Raw genomic sequence first — 19,690 nt, forward strand, 5'->3', positions numbered from 1 at the left:
CTGCCCCTCTTCTGCCTGCTTGCTCCTGCTCTGTCTCTCTCTCTCTCTCTCTCTCTCTCTCAAAAAAAAAAAAAAAAAAGGCGGATTTTGATTCCATAGGTCTGGTTGTGGGTAGAACTAAAAGTCTGCATTTTTTATCAAGTCCCCAGGGATTTGAATTCTGCAGTTCTTGGACCACAATTTGAATAATAGAGATTTAAAAGACATTTAAGGTATAGGCCTTGGAGATACTGCAGGTTTGGTTCCAGACCATGATAATAAAGCAAATATCACAATAAAATGAGTCAAATGAATATTTTGGTTTCCTAGTGCATATAAAAGTTATGTTTATACTTTACTGTAGTCTATTTAGTGTGCAACAGCATTATGTCCAAAAAATAATGTACATACCTTATTGAAAACTACTTTATTGCTAAAAATGCTATCATCTGAGCTCTCAGCCAGTCATACTCTTTTTGTTGGTGGTGGTGGGAGGGTGTCTTGCCTCAATGCTGATGGCTGGTGACTGATCAGCGTGGTAGTTATTGAAGTTTGGAGTAGCTGTGGCAATTTCTTAAAATAACACAGCATTGGGAGTGCCTGGGTGGCTCAGTCAGTTAAACATCCGACTCTTGACTTTGGCTCGGGTCATGATCTCACACAGTTTGTGAGTTTGAGACCCCCTTCGGACTCCACTGACAGTGTGGAGCCTTCTTGGGATTCTCTCTTTCCTCTCTCTGTCCCTCTCTCTCTCAAAATAAATAAATAAGTAAAAATAACACAGCAATGAAGTTTGCTGCATCAGTGGGCTTTTTCTTTCATTTGAACACATAGAGACCATTGTAGGGTTATTAACTGGCCTAATTTCAATATTTTTGTGTCTCAGGGAATAGGACGCCTGAGGAGAGGGAGAGAGACAGGTGAATCACCTCTGGGTGTGTCAGAACACACATTTATTGATTAATCTCACCACCTTATGTGGGCACAATAGTGGCACTCCAAAATAATTATAGTCGTAATATAAAAAATCATTGATCACAGATCACTATAACAAAGATAATAATGAAAACAAAAAAACAAAAAAAAAACCCCAACAAAGATAATAATGAAAAAGTTTGAAATATTATGAGAATGACTAAAATGTGACCCAGATAGACAAAGCAAGCAAATGCTGGTAGAAAAAAGGGCGCTGATAGACCTGCTCCACGCAGGGTTGCCACAGTCTTTCAATTTGTACAAAATGCAACATCTGTGAAGTGTAATCAAGTGAAGCACAATAAAAGGAAGTATGCCTGTAATTAATTGATTGATTAATTAATTTCTGTCTTCTATCTCTTTTCCTTCATTCCTTCCTTTTCCTCCCTCCTGTTAGCAAGAAACCTGTGCCTGATTAAGGTTAATGTAATTTCTGTCTGTTCTCCAAACTTGAGTTCACTTTAAAACATCCCCTTCTACACCTTACACCAACATTCAGGAAAAAAGATGGACCATGATGGTGGTGGTGGTGTGGGCTTAAAACTCATTTTGTCATTTAAATGGAAACCTTTTAAAATGTCTTTCAATTCAAAACTTCTGCCTAGATTCACTGTGGAAACTTGTTTGTAGTGTGTCAAATAAGACTCTGAAGATAATTTCTTTGTCTCACTTCTTGTCGTTACTTCCTTTTGAAAAATAAGGCTTAGTATTTTTTTTACATACTCTTTAGAAAAAAGAATTCATTTTCCTACTAAATTCTGGAGACACTACTGCTTTCAGATCTCAGAATTCCCATCGGTAGTTGTCATTTATAATAAGACTTATGTGGGAAAAAGCTTGCCTTTTATGCTGTGATAGGGAACAAATGTTTTTCAAAACTAATAAAAACAACAAAATCAAAAGGACATTAAGTTTCTAGTCCTTAATTTTAAAATTAAAAACACCACAGTAATTATTTTGTGTGGTGTATGCTCTGTACATTAGGGTGGCTTTTTATTCTATCCTACTAATTTTTTTTTTTTTTTTTAACTCTTGTAGCAGCAGCTGGCCTCATGAACACTTACAAAGGTACCGAATTTCCTCTCTGTGTTGTCATGTCAGATGTGGTCAATGATATCCTGTTTCTGAAGGAACCAGTACAACTTCCTTCGTACTGCAGAAGCAGGAGCTGCCTCTGAGAATGAATAAATTCCACACAGAAAAATATTCACAAAACTATCATTCTAACTTAACTTTGCAAGAGAGGAAGCCCTAATGACAACTAAACATTATTATTACTTCATGTTAACTTCCAAGTTCCCAACCTTTGCTAGGAGAGCTGTAAGAAGATCAAAAAGATGTTGATAACGTTGCTGGGGCTGAGGCTTCAGTTTACCTGTCAGGTGCGGTTTAGCTTAAATCTGCTCGGCTGACTCCTATTAATTTCAAGGATGGGGAAGACGCTTGCTTGGGTTTGGGTGGTCACTAGAGGCAGTGGGGTGGTCCCAGACCCTCATAGAAACATATATTCCCCAAAGTGAAATAGTAGGTCAAAATTGCACATGACACTTTGTCACACACGGCCAGAATTCTCTCCTAAAAAAGGACCCATTTATTATGCTGCCAGTTTCTGGTTCTGACGACATTTCTATCACTTCCCTGGCTTAACTGATGTCATGGCACCTAAATATCATTTACATGTTAATACAACAATAGCACTGCTAAGCATTTACTACCTGCCTTAGACAGTTTTTCTTTCAACAACTCCATCTCCATCTTGCGAATAAGGAAACTGAGACTCCTTGGAGTTCCTTAACTCCAAGAGGTTAAGTAACCTGCCCAAAGTCCAGGAGAACAACAAGGGATGGATGTGGATGTGGTCTGCCCTGCAGGTAATTTAAATATAATAATAAAACTAGCTAAAAATCAGACTACCTTGATTGCTTTTTTAAAGCATTTGAAAAATTTGTGATAAAAAGATACATGACAAATTTACTTACTGTCTTAACCATTTTTAAATATACAGCTCCGTGGTATTAAGCACATTCACACTGCTGTGCAACCATCACCACCATCCACCTCCAGAACTCTTTTCATCTTGCAAAATTGAAAAATTGAATCCATTAAACAATAACCCCTCATTCCTTCCTGCCCCCAGTCCCTGACAAACACCATTCTGCTTTCTGTCTTAATGGATTTGACTACTCTAAGTCCCTCAGATAAGTGGGTTGTCCTTTGCGACTGGCTTATTTCACTTAACACAATGTCTTTAAGGTTTATCCAGGTTGTAGCACATGTCAGAATTTCCCTCCTTTCTCAACGGCTGAATAATATTCCACTGTGTAGATGTATGACATTTTGTCTATCCATTCATCCATCAGTGGACACTTGGGTTGCTTCAACTTTTTGGCAATGGTGAATATGCTCCTATGAACATGGGTGTGTGTGTGTGTGTGTGTGTGTGTGTGTGTGTGTGTGTGTGTATCGTGGGTGTATGTACTGTGTGTGTGTGTGTTTAAATCATTACGTACCAATAATTCTAAATAATGGCAGCAATAAAATAATCCTTCCTGAAAAAAACATTTTTTTTTGGTTCAAGTTTTAAGCAACTATTGTGGGAATTATTGAATTTTAAAAACAGTGTATGCTTCAAAATTAGGACATTTTACAGATTATTTTTCCTTTAATAAACACTGGATTCTACACAGAAGTTAATTCCAAGAACAGGAGTTATGGAGTCCTTATTCATTTAGAGAATAAATTTGTGAGGGTTTGACATTTTTTGACTTTGCTTTGACTGCAATTCATATCTTGAACCCCTATTACGCATTCCTCTGTTTAACTAACTAAATTTAAAATAAACAATGATACTAAATGATTATAAAGACAAAGAACAGAACCTGAGTTACCAGTGCTATCATTCTATGTGAATAATTTTGAGTTTTAGTTTTCTTTAAGATTTAAATTAATAAAACAGCTGCCAACTGTGTGGTATAATCTTTTTTATTTAGTACAAATATTTGGATGCGTTGAATACCTTTCACTTTGAAACTTACTTTGTAAAATTGTTAATTGTTTTAAAACTGAAGAATTAATTTGAGAAAATAATGATCATTTACCAATTATTACATGAGGATTACTGAAAATAACTGTTGTATGGAGGAGAGAATGTTAAAGATAATGATTACTCTGGTTGTCAAATGCTCTGGAAACATCAAAGTCACAAGCTTGTAAATAGCAAGGCATGTGTGTTCAAATCCAGATTAGTCTATTTCATGCTATTTACCCCTACTTTATGCTATTTAATTATTAGCCAGTTTGCCCATTTTCTAAAGACAGTTTGTTATCTACCAGTACACTACAATGGTCAAAATAGCTACTACAGAGCAAGTACTTCAAGGTGAACATGGTATTCTCTTTCTCCTCAAGAAACTTCTACTGTTAGTGAGGAAGAAAACCTGTATCATAGGTTGAGTGTTTTCAGAAAATTAACTGGTATTTTATTTTTTGTATTGCTCTTGTTTTGCAGCTTTGGGGAATGTGCAGTAATGAGAATCAAGATCTTTTTCCATTTCTACCTAGGTGAGAGCCCTATGTTGTGCTTATAAAATCCAATCATCTTATACCCATCCTATGCCATGTGGTATTAAGGGCAGTTCCTTGTTCTCCAGAGAATCAGTACCCAACAGGTCAGCATGCGCCTTTTCTGCTGCTAGTGGACTGAGGAGGGATATTTTGGTTTGACTCAGGGCAAGGAATAGAGACTTAAGTGGGAAAGACAGGAATGCTTAGCTGTATATGTGTGCAAGGAGAGAGGAAAGAACAGAGGTTTCCCTAGAAGTAAATGAAACTAAGGAGTTTGAGGGGTTTCTGTGTTTGATGAAGTGAGCCATATAAGGTGGGGTGAATCTCTGCTTTAGTAGGGAGTCAATGAATCCTGGCCAATCCATGCTAAGGCTTTGAGTGCCTATGAAGGCTCTGTATCCTCCTGCAGCTGGTGGAGGGGATTACTATAGTGGGGGTTGGTCCCTGAGTTCACCAGATGACCAGTACCCAACAGGTCAGCATGCAACTGCTACACCATGCAGCTGGAGAACCAGTTTTCTGATATTGCCTGAATTCAGAATTCTTGGGTGATCTCATGGGAGGAAGGAAGGGAGTCAGGAAGCCCATAGACTGAATTCTTATGATTCAAGAGAATGAGAATGAGAATGAGAAGCACATTTAGTTTTAATTTTAGAAATAATGGAATGTGAGATTTTCTGCACCTGAGTAGTGAAGAGTAAAATCCCTACTTGCTACACAAATAAACAAGCAAGTGCAACACAGGGATGAGCAATGCTGGGCCAAACAGTGAATGCACAGAAATCACTTGGGGGTTGGGGAAAAGGGCTCCTGGGAAGAGATTTCCAAGTCAGGAATGAGATGCATTAGCCAGGAGAAAGGATACTGTGATGCACCAGGAAAAGAGGAGGAGGAAGAGTGCTCCAGGCAGAGTGCATAAAAGCACAAAGGCCAGATGGGAGAAAGAGCAGGAGCACCCAGAAACATAGATGGCTAGAGGGTTGGCACCAGGTGCGGTAAATTGGGGGTAGATCTGGAAGACCCCATGATGGGAAATTGGGTTTTATCCTGAGGGTTATGGGGAAAACAATTGGTGTGTTTTATGCAGAGGAATGAAGAGATGAGATTTAGGCTTTAGAAAGATCATCTTGGCTGCCAAGAGGAGAACAGATTGTAGTGGGGCAAGACCAGCCAAAGTGAGGCAAGATGGGAGGCTCTATCTGTTATTCTGTGAAGCCTCATCAGATCTTTATGAAACCCTAGGGCACCTTGAATTTTTATTTTTCACAAATTCATAAGATAAATTATTCTCCATAGGCACCTCAGGTTTTGTATTAGTTTCCTAGGGCTGCAGTAACAAAGTATCACAAAGTGGATGGTTTAAAGACAATAGAAATTTATTCTCTTACATTTCTGGAGGCCAGAAGTCTGAGATTAAGGTGATGGCAGGGCCAGGCTCTGTCTAGGCCTTTAGGAGAATCCCTTCCACTCCTAGCTTCTGATAATTATAGCAATCCTTGGCATTCCTTGGCTTATAGATGCATCGCTCCAATCTCTGCCTCTGTCATCATGTGGCTTCCTCCTTGTGTGTCTCTGTCTTCACATCATCTTCCCTCTGTGTGCATGTCTGTGTCTCTTCTCTTCTTAGAACATCAGTTAGCTTGAATTTAGAGCCCACCCTACTCTAATATGACCTCATCTTAACTAATTATATCTGTAAAGATGCTTTTTCTAGATAAGGCCACATTCTGAGATTTTGGGAGAGACATGAATTTGGGTGGGTTGGTGGGTGGGGGAGGTCATTATTCCACCCATTACAACTTTCATGTGAGCACACAAAAGCTGATCACTACTGGCTTTGAACCAACAGGCCTGGACCACCACCTCAACAGTTACTTTTCCTTCAGAAGGTTAACCCACTGTAAGGATTGTTTATGCATAGATTATTGTGTAGATTCACGTGGCTTTTTCATGTTTATAATGGCTTTTATCGAGATTCCAAGAGTAGAAAGATTGTAGCCAGTATCTGCCTCACTGAAGTACACCCTATATTCTCCATTGAGACAACATATATTTTCAGCTCAGCATAACCTGTCTTCATGAAAACAGAATCAAAGACATTTTTGTTTAAGGCATAATGCTATGCAATCATCCATGTCAATTTTATTAAACACTAAAGGCAAAGTTTGAGTAATCAACTAGTTTAGGAGAAATACTTTTAATTTTGAGGGTAAAGTCTATGTATAATTTCAAAGATTATCAAAAAATTCAAAGACAAAACTTATATTTTGTTACCAAAATGTAGCTTTAGTTATTTACCAAAGTGATAAAACTGGGACATCAAGAAATTCTTATTATGAGTTAAATTCTTATTATATCACATGCATATTAGTATAACATAGTGACATAGTGTACGAGTTGCAGCACTGTCTTTGTGTAGAAGGAATACATCTCTAATGTAATGTGAGATGGGTAGTTTAACATTTTCCTTGCTTTTAGTCTGTAGTAGAGTATTAAGATTTATTTTTTTTTCTATGAATCAGACCATGGAGTCTACAACAATCATGACTATTTTGAAGATTACACATAGGCAAAAAATTTAAGGATCCTAGATCTGTTTTTCTGGTCTATGGAGAGGGCTCCTTTGGGGTCCTGAACCCATCATGAAACGTATTACTTATCTCTTCTAATGAGAAGTCATATTTTGTCAGACTACCATCAAAGGTCTTTTTAAATTTGTTCATAAAATATTGAACTGGAAGGGCAAAACAATGGCCATATACACTTCTCTTCAGGTTTATATCACTCTTTGGTAAGAGTCATCAACCACAAGCAAAATCCATCTAGCTGTACCATCACCTGGCTTAACCTACTTTTCCCAAATTCCTCATGGAGTAGTACAGGAGACTTTGCTGTGTGCTTTGTGAAAAGCTACTAACACTATGTTCACTTCTTTTTTTTTTAATGGTCATTTATTTATTTTTGAGAGAGAGAGAGAGAGAGAGAGAGAGAGCGCGTGTGCAGGCATGTGCAGGTGTGAGTGGGGGAGGGGCAGAGAGTGAGGGAGACAGAGAATCTCAAGCAAGCTCTACACTTAGTGCAGGGCCCACTGCGGGGCTTGATCCCACAACCCCTGGGATCATGATCTGAGCTGAAACCAAGAGTCAGATGCTCAACCGACTGAGCCACCCAGGCATCCTTTAAGCCTATGATCTTAACTACAGTTCTGGTCACCTGATGGTATCCTGTGCAAATCAATATCATTGTACTTTCCAAATGTTTCTTATATTAGTTAAGTATCTCCCTTCTTTAGGAATCATGTCTCATTTCTTTTTACCCCCAGTACTTAGCACAGTGCTTATTACATAACAAGGTTCTCAATAACATTTTGCTAAATAAATGCAATAAAATATCTTTCTATTATCCATGATCTTCCTCTGTTTGAAAAACAGGAGACCATTTGCCCTTATCTAACACCTATCTTCTTGCTCACAGTGATTATAGATAGTGGCACAATTATGTCTGTGTTTCTGGCAGTCAGGGGTTCCCATAATATCCTCTCTTAACTAAGGCTTAAAGAGAGTCTTTGTATTAGCCTTTCCAGTCTGATGATCATTACCTGGGCAGAGAACACAAAGCAAAATGGAAAATGAGTAGTTCCCTTTTAAATCTGTGAACTTTTTACCAACCGCCAGATATGAACTTATAACTGCTATATTCTTTATCTCTTATCTCTAAACATAAATTACTACTCTTATTGCCCTTAATCTTTTTCTTTATGAAATGGAGTCTGTCTTTAGATCAATACTATGTTGGGGTAATACACTTAAAACTGAATACTTCTAGGCCTAAGGTCTCATTCTTTCATTTATTCATAAAATCACATTTAAAAAACAATTTTAATAATGTCAGAATACTGAGAGAAGAGTAAATTAATAAATGTTCCTTAATACTTTAAGAATTTTGAATTCTTTGTGTATGTGTGTGTATATCTATATATATAGATATATAGATATATAGATATATAGATATATAGATATATGTATGTGGCAACCTCAGAAATGGGGAATAAAGCAAAAATAATGATTTTAGTCTTTAAAGTGGACAGATATTCTATTTTGGTTTTGGCTAACATCTGCCAATTCTTGCTTCTTTGCTTATTCTGCCTACAACACACACACACACACACACACACACACACACACACACACGTACCATACTATACCACACCACACCACACCACACTGTAATACATGCTCAGCAAATATGGTTTGGTAGTTATCTCTTCTCAGCCAAGAAGTCTATGTTTTGGTCAATAATTTGGAATGGGCTTGACATTCAACTAAATATGGTCCCTAACTTATTAGTCCCAAGGGAGGAAACTGAATGGCAGAAGTCAAGATCTTTACCTACTCAAGGGTTGGATGCATCAAATAGACTTAGCAAGTGCCAGAAAACAAGGTTGAACTTGATAGGAGAGCCATTTGCTGAGATCCCCAAGTAGGAAAGAACAAGACTGGAACATCTCCAAGTCATAGAAGAGCTGGATTAAAGCCAGATGTGACTCTGGGTTAAAGAAGATACCACAGCTCACAAATGGAATGAGATGTTTCTAGACAGGATCTGTCAACTGATCTCATCAGGAAGGTTTGTCCTTTTTGTCCATACTGTATATTTCATAAAGTTCATTGCCTCCTTTTAGTGCTATTTATACAGCTTCTCAATTCATTTAGTTAATTCATTCAGCATCATTAATAGGACATTATTAGATGTTAAAGATGCAAAAATGAGTTAGGTCAATATGTTTTCAGGGTACCAAGTGAATCAGGCATGCCAACCAGCACACGTCTTCTGTACCATAACATAAAATGAAGCAATTAGCAAGTTCTATCTCTAAATCACCAAAAGGAAAAGGGATACATTATGACATGGTATGCATGCTTATTTAAGTCCTTATCAATGTAGCACAAAGTGTTATAAACATATTGCTAAGTGTATACCAAGATGTGATTACCAAATGAAGTTGTCTGTATGTCCCAGGCTTTGCTAAGATGTACTTAGCAAAGTATTTTTGCAAAGATGCAAAGTATTTTGCTAAGATGTACTTAGCAAAGTATTTATTTGATGTATCAAATAAAGTCACACTTCTGATAATAAATTATTTTGCATTGAGTTCTCACTCATGAAATTATTGCTCTTCAGTGCCACATTTGATTTTTTTCTCTCTCCTTTTCTACATACATACACATATATATGTGTGCACAAACACACACACATTACTACTATTAATCTTGTGGTTCAACCATCTGAGAATAAGTTGTAAGTATCATGACCTTTCACTTCTAAATACCTGATAATATCTCCTAAATACCTAAATACCTCCTAAGGACAAGAACATTCTCTTACATAACCACAATTCACTAATCAAATTCAGGAAATCTAATAGTGATATATTACTATTATCCAACATACATCCCGCTTTAAATTTCACCAATTATCCCAATAATTAAATGTCCTCTATGGTATTTCTTTCTTTTTTTTAATGTTTATTTATTTTTGAGAGACAGAGACAGAGAGAGACAGAGAGAGATGGCAGTAAGGGCAGAGAGAGGGAGACAGAGGATCCGAAGCAGGCTCTGCACTGAGAGCGGAGAGCTCAATGCAGGGCTGATACTCACAAACCATGATATCGTGACCTGAGCTGAAGTTAGATGCTTGACCAACTGAGCCACCCAGATGCCCCAATGGCATTTATTTCTTTGATCCAGGAGTCAATCCAGAATCACACATTTCTTTGGTTGTTAGGTCTCTTGTCTCCTTTATTCTAGAATGGTTTCTCAGCCTCTCTGTGCCCTTTATGCAATTCACATTCTTGACTATAGGCTAGTTGTTTGTGGAACGTCCTTTAGTTGGGTTTCTCTCATTATTTCCCCAGTTATTTTTCAGAGTTCCCCAGGGCACTACCTCATGTGTGATCTGAAGCCAGTCCTTCCAGTTCTGTCTTTCTGTCTTCAGAAACTTCATTGCCCACCACTTCTGCTCCTGCATGCTTCAAAAGAAGGCCCAGCTCTCTCTCTGCTGACAGCCACCATTCAGATCCAATCAGACCTCTGAGAAAGTGCACTGCAGCCCCATGGCCTGTCACTCCAAACCCTGAATGGTCATTCCTTAATTCCTCACAGCACACCTGAGGCCAGGTAGTAGCTTTTCAACAAAACTTTATTCAACGCTTGAGGGTAACATAACACAGAGAATAATGTCAAACTGCTACTAAAAGTTGGCTACTCTTAGAGCCCACAGGCTAAAACGTGACCTCAGGGTCTTTAAATAAAATGGTTCCTGCTTCCATATGGAAGGGTCAGTTCACTCCATCACAAATGCTCCCATAATGTCCATGGTAGGGAGTCCAGAACCAGGGGGTACCCAGGCCTGGAGGGAGTAAACCATTGTCCGCGATATCCTCATTTTCCTGATTTAGGATAGGAGGATTGTCTTCCCATGTTAAGAGATACTAAGGACATCCATCCCCTTACCTGGGAACCTCGCCTCTAAGTATTAATCAGGCTCAATGGCTCAGCAGGTCCAATCCTCCTAGACCACATTTACTAAAGTTAGACTGTCTAGTTTTATATTACCACAGGTAGGCCACCAAGAATGCAGCCTGGAAGCATTACCGCAAGCCAAATACAATTCCTTTACAGCCTTTCCTCCAGCATGCAGTGACGAGAAGAATGGTCCTTCATACCCCTACTACAGCCACATTTTCATTCCTGATCTCCTGTAAACTAATGCTTGGGTAAAAATCAATCACCACATCTCCCAAGACCAACCAGCAATTTTCAGACATAAGAAATTCTAAATCTAGATTGAGAAAAAAATTATAACTCTGCAGGAGCATAAGTGAGTTTAAGATACACCCAATTTACATTACTAAATAGACTATTCAAGGCATTTGCATTTGGGTCACTTCATCGCATTTTGGCCTTAAGAAAAACAGTGAATACTTACTTGCCCTTATACCTACACAATTAAAAGGCCCATTGAAGTGATGTTTACAAAACCTGATTTAGCAGTTTGGCCCCAAAGGTAAATTCCAGTGTCTATCCCAGAGGTGAAACTGCTTATAACATCAAGACTGGAAGGTTTTCCACCCTCAACTATTTTTACTATTTTAAGGCAGATTTTCAGCATCTTCAAATGTCTTAACTTTCCAGCCTTTCACCCAAAGTCCTCTCTCAATATCCTGTGTTCCTGACAAACAAGAGCACTTTGCTGATCTCTGATTCTACCCCTTACTTTTGCGCTTCCCCACTCTTGCTTTTGTGGGCCTCTCATCTTGACTACTCTCCCCATCATCCTGAACTCTCAAACTTTTACTTAGCCTTTAAGGACTGACTCTAATGCCGTCTCCCAGTCTTCCCAACTGGATGTGATAGATCTTTCCTCTTAAATCTCATAGCACAGTATTTGTAACTTTTTCTTTCTTTTGGCAGCTATGTTCTACCTTATTTGCAGTTACTAGGTTCATGTCTTATATGTCCTACTAGGCTTCCTTCCAGAGCCATACTGTCTTCATATCTCTCCCATCATCTGGCATGGTGCCTTGCAAATAGCAAGCATTCAAAATATTTGTAGAGTTGAATTGAATTAAAGCCTAGTGAATACAATATCTCAATTGATAGCTCTGACCTAAATTACATCACATGGCAAATCTGAAAATACTAGTTCAAGAGTGAGAGATGAAATGTTTCAATTTGTTGTTAATTTGCCAACCATGGCATTGGTTAATCATTAACAAAGACAGGCATTGTAAATAAAGCCCTGTTTAAGTGAAAACTTATGGACATTTGATGACACAGGGTAGAACAACTAGTTATGATTCCTAGGCTGTAGAGTTTGAGGTTTATGAGAAAAGTACACTCCCAGCTAAATGAGAAGTAAGAAATTGCTATTGCTGTCTCTACTATTTGGTTGGCTATACTGAATGGAAAGTTAAAAGTAAAAAAAAAAAAAAAAAAAAAGAATGTAATAGACTAAAAGATCTTTAGTGACATTTCTGGTGATGTTTTAGTCATTATATTACTGTTCTCAAATATAGTCACTGAAGGCCTATTAGAACAAGCTGCTAGTCAGGTAATTCATCACAATATAATGAGATGGAAGAAACAGGTTTCCCTTGGGGGAGACCCACTTTTCTTATGGATAAAGCCTTGAGAAACCTGTAAAGAATGAATACTTCCCTGCAGAGTATAGATTCAGATGGTTTGAAGTCTTCTGAGGAGGAAGAGAGACAAAAAGAGAAATTTATTTGCATTTGGGGTGGGGCAGAGGGAGAGAGAGAGGAAAAGGAGGACAATAGACACGAGCAAATGTCATGTTAGGTGGAATACCATGAACTAAGCAAGGTGAATCTTGTCAGTGATCTCATGCACATTCAGGAAATTTTACAAAATCACAAAAAGCTTGAGGTGGATTGGATTTCTTCTGAAAACCAATAAAGTGGTCAAGTTCTGCATCATGGTTTTTGTGGTAAATAAAATTAAGACAGTAAGCTTTGGTGCAGGGGCCTGAGTCAGAGAAGAGCTGGAGGCCTTAAGTTGGTGAGAGTCCCCAGAAATCCGGGGGACTTCCCCACCCCTTGGAAATTAGAGGCTTTGAGAAAATTTCCCCCAGAGAACAGAAATAGAGAGGCCCTTAGATAAATTCAGCGTTACAGCAAGTTTGGTGGTCACAGGCTTATAATCTAATATTCTAGAAATAATAACCCATGACTTATTTACATTACCTCCGTTTATTTATAAGAAAAGCAAATAATTCTTGAGGTAGCATAATGTAGCATTTATGAGGATAGATTGTGGAGTCACATGCCTGGGTCTGATCCTTGGCTCAACTTTTTACTAGCTATGTGATACTGAGTATATTATTTGGCCCTTTGTGCCTCAGATTCTTCATTTGAAAAATGGAGGAAATAAAAGTACTTATCTGTGAGCAAAGGGTTTAACAAAACTTATTATTCCTCTGTGAGACTTAACCATTGGTTGACTACCCTGCTCTGTTCTGCTAGCAACCTGGAAAAAGTAGAAATGATTTCTATGTTACTAGACATTGTTTATGGTAAAAATGAGCCCTGAGTGGTAAACTGCATCTGGACTGAGAGGAATTAGAAAGGAACTATAAATAACTGAAGGGGATGCCAGGCTTTGGGCTTCTGTAAGTATGGTGACTCTTAAAACTAGGTTTGTACCTTGCAGGGCCCTTGTAGCTATAACACAAAAATCCCACAGAAGATATTAACATATGACCCAGCACTTGTGCTGCTTGGTATTTACTCAGATGAATTGAAAACTTATGTCCACCCAAAAATCTATGCATGAATGTTTATAGCAGTTTTATTCAAAATTGCCAAAACTTGGAGGTAACCATGATGTCCTTCATTATGTGAATGGATAAACTTAACTGTGGCACATCCATACTATGGAGTATTACTCAGAAATAGAGTAATGAGCTAACAGACCTGGAAAGACATGGAGGGATGTTAAAGGCATATTGCTAAGTAAAAGAAGCCAGGCTAAAAGGCTGTTATATGACTACAACTATATGACATTCTAGAAAAGGCAGAACTTTGGAGACAATAAAAAGACTAATGGTTGTCAGGGGTCTGGAAGAGGGAGGGAGGGTGAGTAGGTGGAATACATGGGGTTTTTAAGACAGTGAAATTATTCTGTATGATACTATAATAGTGGATATGTGACATTACTCCTTTGTCAAAATCCACAGAATGTACAGAACCAAGAGTGAACCCTAATATAAGTTATAGACTCATTGGTTCCTCCATCAAGTGTAACACATGTGGCACACTAATACAAGATTTTAATAATAAGGGAAACTGTGTGTGTTTAGAGCGTTGAAGAGGTATATGGAAACTGTACTTTCTGCTCAATTTTTTTGAAAATTGGAGAAAGAGACTTCTAAGCCAGGTGGATCCTGAACGTACCCCATGTGTGTCTTTTTCCTGCCCTGAGCTGTAGGCCTGCTTCAAGAATTGCCACTGAAAAGAAATTTCTGAAGCTGACCTGCTGGCAAGCTTTGGTTCCTCTCCTATATCTTTCTGAATAGGCTGGTGGCTCATGGTCACTTGGTCTGAGCATTTGTTGGAGCCTAAGATCTCTTGGTGGGCTATGCACTGACTATCTCATAAAATTGTGAAAATTAAATGAGGTTAACATTGGTAAAGCACTCAGAGCAGGGTTTGGGACTTATAAATGCTACATGATTGTTAGTTATAACTTCTTATAGGAGTGGTTGTCAGTAAACATTTTAATAATTACATCTAAAAATTATGAGTGACACATGCCATCTGTGATATCAGATCAATAAACACTGTATATGTGGATATATCCATATGGATACATATGTGATAACATATGTATAGATACAACATATGTAATCATTATGTAATGCTTTGCACATAAATTGGTGTTTGTTTTGTATTTTTTTCTGAGGTGGTCAGTCAGGTGCAGCCACAAGAGGAGACACAGGAAATGCTCAGGAAAAAACAAAGTCTATTATACTCAAAGTCCTAGAGACAGAAGACACAGCACACCATGCAGAGTCACAAGGGTACCAGGGTGGTGAGGAGCCAAAAGACAGGAGCAAGGAGAAGGTTTAGGCCAGGATCTTTGTTGGGATTTTCCCAGGAAAGGTGAGGCAGAGCAGGGTAACAGTTTAGGATTGGCTAGTTCGAATATTTTCATGGACTTTGGGCTACAAGGATGGTTCTTAGTTGCCTGATACCTGGCCCTGGGATGAGTAAGGCAGAGGAATATTGGCTCTTGAGGTGCCAGGCTAGATATATGAGGTCTGACTCTAGATTGGTTAGTTTGCACGTGAAAGACATGCTTCTGGCTGGGCCCTTTGCTATCTCCAAGAATTGGCTAGGTCAGAGAAGAGCAATCTCTCCCCTGCTAGAAAGGTTTTTTAAGATGTCAAAATATCATAACAGAAAACCAAAAATATATATACAATCCAGTGATCTTCAGGCCATCCCCCAAATTCTATTATGTGGAAATGTTTCAGTGATGACAGCTTGGAACCCAAGTCAGGACTATATCTTCAAAAACTCCAGCCTGCCCTCAGCCCAGTTAAGCTCCCTCTAAAATGAACTAACTGATCCCTGACCTTCCTAATGAATTTATCTGCTTGAAATCTATGCTTTCCTTGCTGTTGTGTCCCCAAACACATAACTTAATGTCTTGCACTTATTCAGTCACTTATTTATCTACATTTATAGAGGGCCTGCAATGTGCCAAGTACAGAGCTAGCCTTGCAACTCCTGGGCCCTCTGTCACTTCTCTTCAGCTGTTTCTGTAGCAGTCAGCTCCCTCCCTGAGTTCCACTCAGTCTATACTGTTTTACTGCCTGAGGCCAACGTCCAGAATCTTTGCACCTCCCACTACCTCCCCACATGCACGTGGATGAAACACCATGCCATAGGTTAGATAAATCTGGCTTCACATACTGAATGGGCCAGGCAACATCACAGAAGTTTAGGGGAGTTAACTCTATGGGGACACACTCTGAAGGCAGATAAATTTCTTCTCTGTCCCTCCCTACAATGGACTGTTCTGAGCTACGGCATTCCAGTGCAGTATAAAGGAGATGTCCCCTTTATAGAAGAGGTCCTCTGTGTCTCTTCACAAAGAGTGACACCTCTTGTGTCGGCTCCTATAGTCACTTCCGTTCTCCCTCACTTTTGCTGCCTGGTGATTGCATCTCCCAATGAAGCATAAGCAATTAAGTGTTGCCTTAGGCTCTATTTTCTGGTGAACCTGGGCAAAGCCTTACTCACAGATCCATGCCCTTAACAATCCCAGTTACCAACCCTTCTGCTTACTGAGCTATATATGGGTCCTCTCCTTGCCCTTTTTATTTGATTCGCGTTCCAATTTCACTCAGCTCAGTACCATGACTCTCCTGACTGTATCTCTATTTTGGCCCCATGTACACCCATCTTTATCCCAGTTCCCTTGTTATCTTGTATTTCTTTTTCCAGGCTTTGTTCCTCCTTCTCACTATAGTTAACAATATTTTAATTTTTCTTTTGGGAAATTACTCTTCTCCTTTCCTTAGGCCATGGTTCAGGTGAAACAAAACTTCTTCCCTATACTGTTCAGGTCTTGGCCAACCAGTGTATTCCATACCCTTAATCATAATGATTAGTTTGCCCATAGCCATACGAGCCATAAGTCCAAACAGAGCCAGTCTTGAGAACTTTGTTGGAGCTACTGAGAAATCAAAGCTCTTTTTTCTCTTTAGAAGAGAAATGAAGTAAGCCTGGACATGGGGACAGTCTGTGAATGAAGGCAGACCCAAGGAAAAGAGGCTGGCTTTTGATGAGGAGGTTTGAGCTGTAGAACATTCATGCCTGAAGTTTTCTACTCTGAAACCTTATAGTTTTTGAGGGAATAAATTGTATTTTTGCCTTTCCATTTGTTTGAGGTCTACAAACAAATATAGTTCTTTTTCTTTATAAATGCCAGGGTCCTGGGCATTAATATAAATACCTGGGGTATCCAACATGATATAATAGCAGACCTCCCTAGAACCTTGTGATCTCTATATATCTCCACTACAGTGTTGGGGGATGAACCTAAATGAATCATTTGGTAAAGACAAGGATTGAGTTACTGGCCCTGAGGGCAGACACTCCACACCTGGTACTCATGTAGCCATTCCACAGTATACTGTCTTGCTACATCTTGCCTTTCCCCTTTCCCTCCTGACCTATGTTTCTATCTGAGTGCCTTGCCAGAAATCTGATGCAACTTCTTAAATTCTTAAAACTGCAGGGGAATTTTATGGCCATTCAGGCACACAGTTCTTAAGTAGAGCAGAGCAGGTGGAATTTCTGGCACCCTACCAGACTGGAGGTACAAAAGCAGGTATCCTGCCCTGGGATGTGGAGGCAATTCTAGGAGAAACTTCCCAGCTTGGCCACATTGCACCTTGCAAGGCTGGCCCATGTTTATCATTTCTACTTGACTCATGTTCCTGTCTCTCCTGACTCTTCATTGATTGGGCCTCTCTTCCTAAGATGATTTTACTTCAACACTTTGCATATACTCTCATACTGCTGTAGGTAATATTTCTTTAGCTTCCCTTGATGCTTTGGACCCTCCTCCTTCCTTAAGTTGCCCCTCTGAGAAGGTAGGTCTCATCAATTCTGTTCCAGTCTGATGTATGGGACTCTGACACTCTAATTACTATGGAGTAGAGCTATTCACTCTACTCTGACTCAAGCTCAGGCTGTACCAGTGTGTCCCCAGCCAGCACCAAAGGACGCTTTGGGAGCTCTGTCTACCTTACCAAGCTTCCTGCAGACCCCCAGGATTTATGTATGTCCTGCTGTGTTCTCAGAGGAGGGTCTTCATGCAGTGATCAGATATGCATTGAGCAAGGTCTAAAACATATGCAGGGGATTTCTCCTCTTACATGATGAGTAAATTGCTAATGAATGAGGTCTTGAACTACAGACTGAAAAATATTCCCACTTATGTGTGGGGCAGTTTTCTCTAACATGTTAGCCCCTTCAGTCCAGTACAATTTCTGGATATTTTCTTGGTGACTCTTGTAGAGGCCATACCCTCAGTCTACTGAACAGACACACTCTAGACAATCAGGTGACTTTTTGGCAACTATGATGTTGGAATTCAAGTGTAATACAGATGGAACAAACAATAACAATAAAACATACTGAGCGTCTTCTATATGCAAGGCACAGACTAGGTGCTAGTAGTTCAAACAAAAAAACATTGAATTAAGACATTATCATAAATTGTGAAATGTACTTTGAATGAAATAAGCAAGAGGCTGAGACAGAATAATTGGGGTGAGTCACCACTCAAGAAAGGCCTTTCTGAGGAGGTGACATAAGTAGGACCAAAAGAGGGAGAGAGAGACAGAGAGAGAGAGAGAGAGAGAGAGAGAGAGAGAGATCACGCAGTGATCGCGCAAGCAGTTGAAGGGAGAGTGTTACAGCCAGAAAGAACTGCATATGCAAATTTCCTGGAGGTCAGTATGTTAAAGAAATGGAAAGAAAATCAGGGTAGCTGATGCATAATGAGCAAGGGGGAGAATAGTACAAAATGAGAACTGAGGCACCTGTGAGCCGTGGGTCTGATCTGGAGGTAGGGATCTGGGAGTTGTCAGCATACAGGGGGCATTTCAAGCCATGGGAATGAATGAGGTCCCTAGGGCAGTGTGTAGTAGGGAAAACAGAGGACAGAAGGCCCTCCACTCAAATGTTTTCCAGGAGTCCTCGTCCTCCCTTCTTTAGGCTTCATAAGCAAGATGCAGTACACTTTTTTCTTCTCACTAAGAAGCCTAATGGCCTTTGTGCAAAGTGAGCCAACTCTATTTGTCCTCTCAGAAAGCTCAGTCCTTAAGCCTGTCCCCACACCTCTGTCTTACACTTTCAGATGAGTTTCCTACCCCTACTACCCAAGTAAGTGAATGATCTTCGTGCTAAGATAAAAGGAAGGAAGAAACCCCGAACAACACTACCATCACCACCCAGCCAAGCAATGTAATCAACAAGCAAAACTATCGTGTGAGCTCTCAGGAAGGAGATTACCCTGTTAGCCAGGTCTTGAGAGATAATTTGCTCTACTGCTGTTAGCTCTGGGCTGAATGATGCTTCCAGACTGCTCTGCTTTGCCTGGGCCAACCACAATCACTCCTGGATGAGCATGTGCTCCATTGAAAATGGGTCACGAAGCCAACATGCACCTGTAAAGACATCACATATCTTTCTGGGTGGTGCGTGAGCTTCAAAGACGTCATGTGTAATTATCTGCTCTTTTAATATGAAATGGTCAAGATATTCTCTCATCTCTCTGTGAATACTCCCTACTTCTGGCAGATTTATCCTCCTACCTTCTCTCACCAACAGCTTCCAGACTAAGCTGGGAACTAATTCCTACACCAGAAAAAAGCAAACAGGAAGTGTCCTTGTTGTGGCTGTAGATTACCCGCAACATTGAGGTTTCCTTTTAGAGATTTGCACCTCTCCTTTTGTTCATTTTGCCCTGCCCTTTTCCTTCCGGTGCAGTGTCAGGCCACTTTCCTGGCCTTTCTCTGTAGTGCTTAAGGCCACTTGTTTGTTACCTTCCTAACTGGTGTTTAGCCCACTATT

This window comes from Panthera pardus, unplaced genomic scaffold, assembly GCF_024362965.1.
Source record: "Panthera pardus isolate Hobbes unplaced genomic scaffold, ASM2436296v1 HiC_scaffold_7, whole genome shotgun sequence".
Taxonomy (NCBI): Eukaryota; Metazoa; Chordata; class Mammalia; order Carnivora; family Felidae; genus Panthera; species Panthera pardus.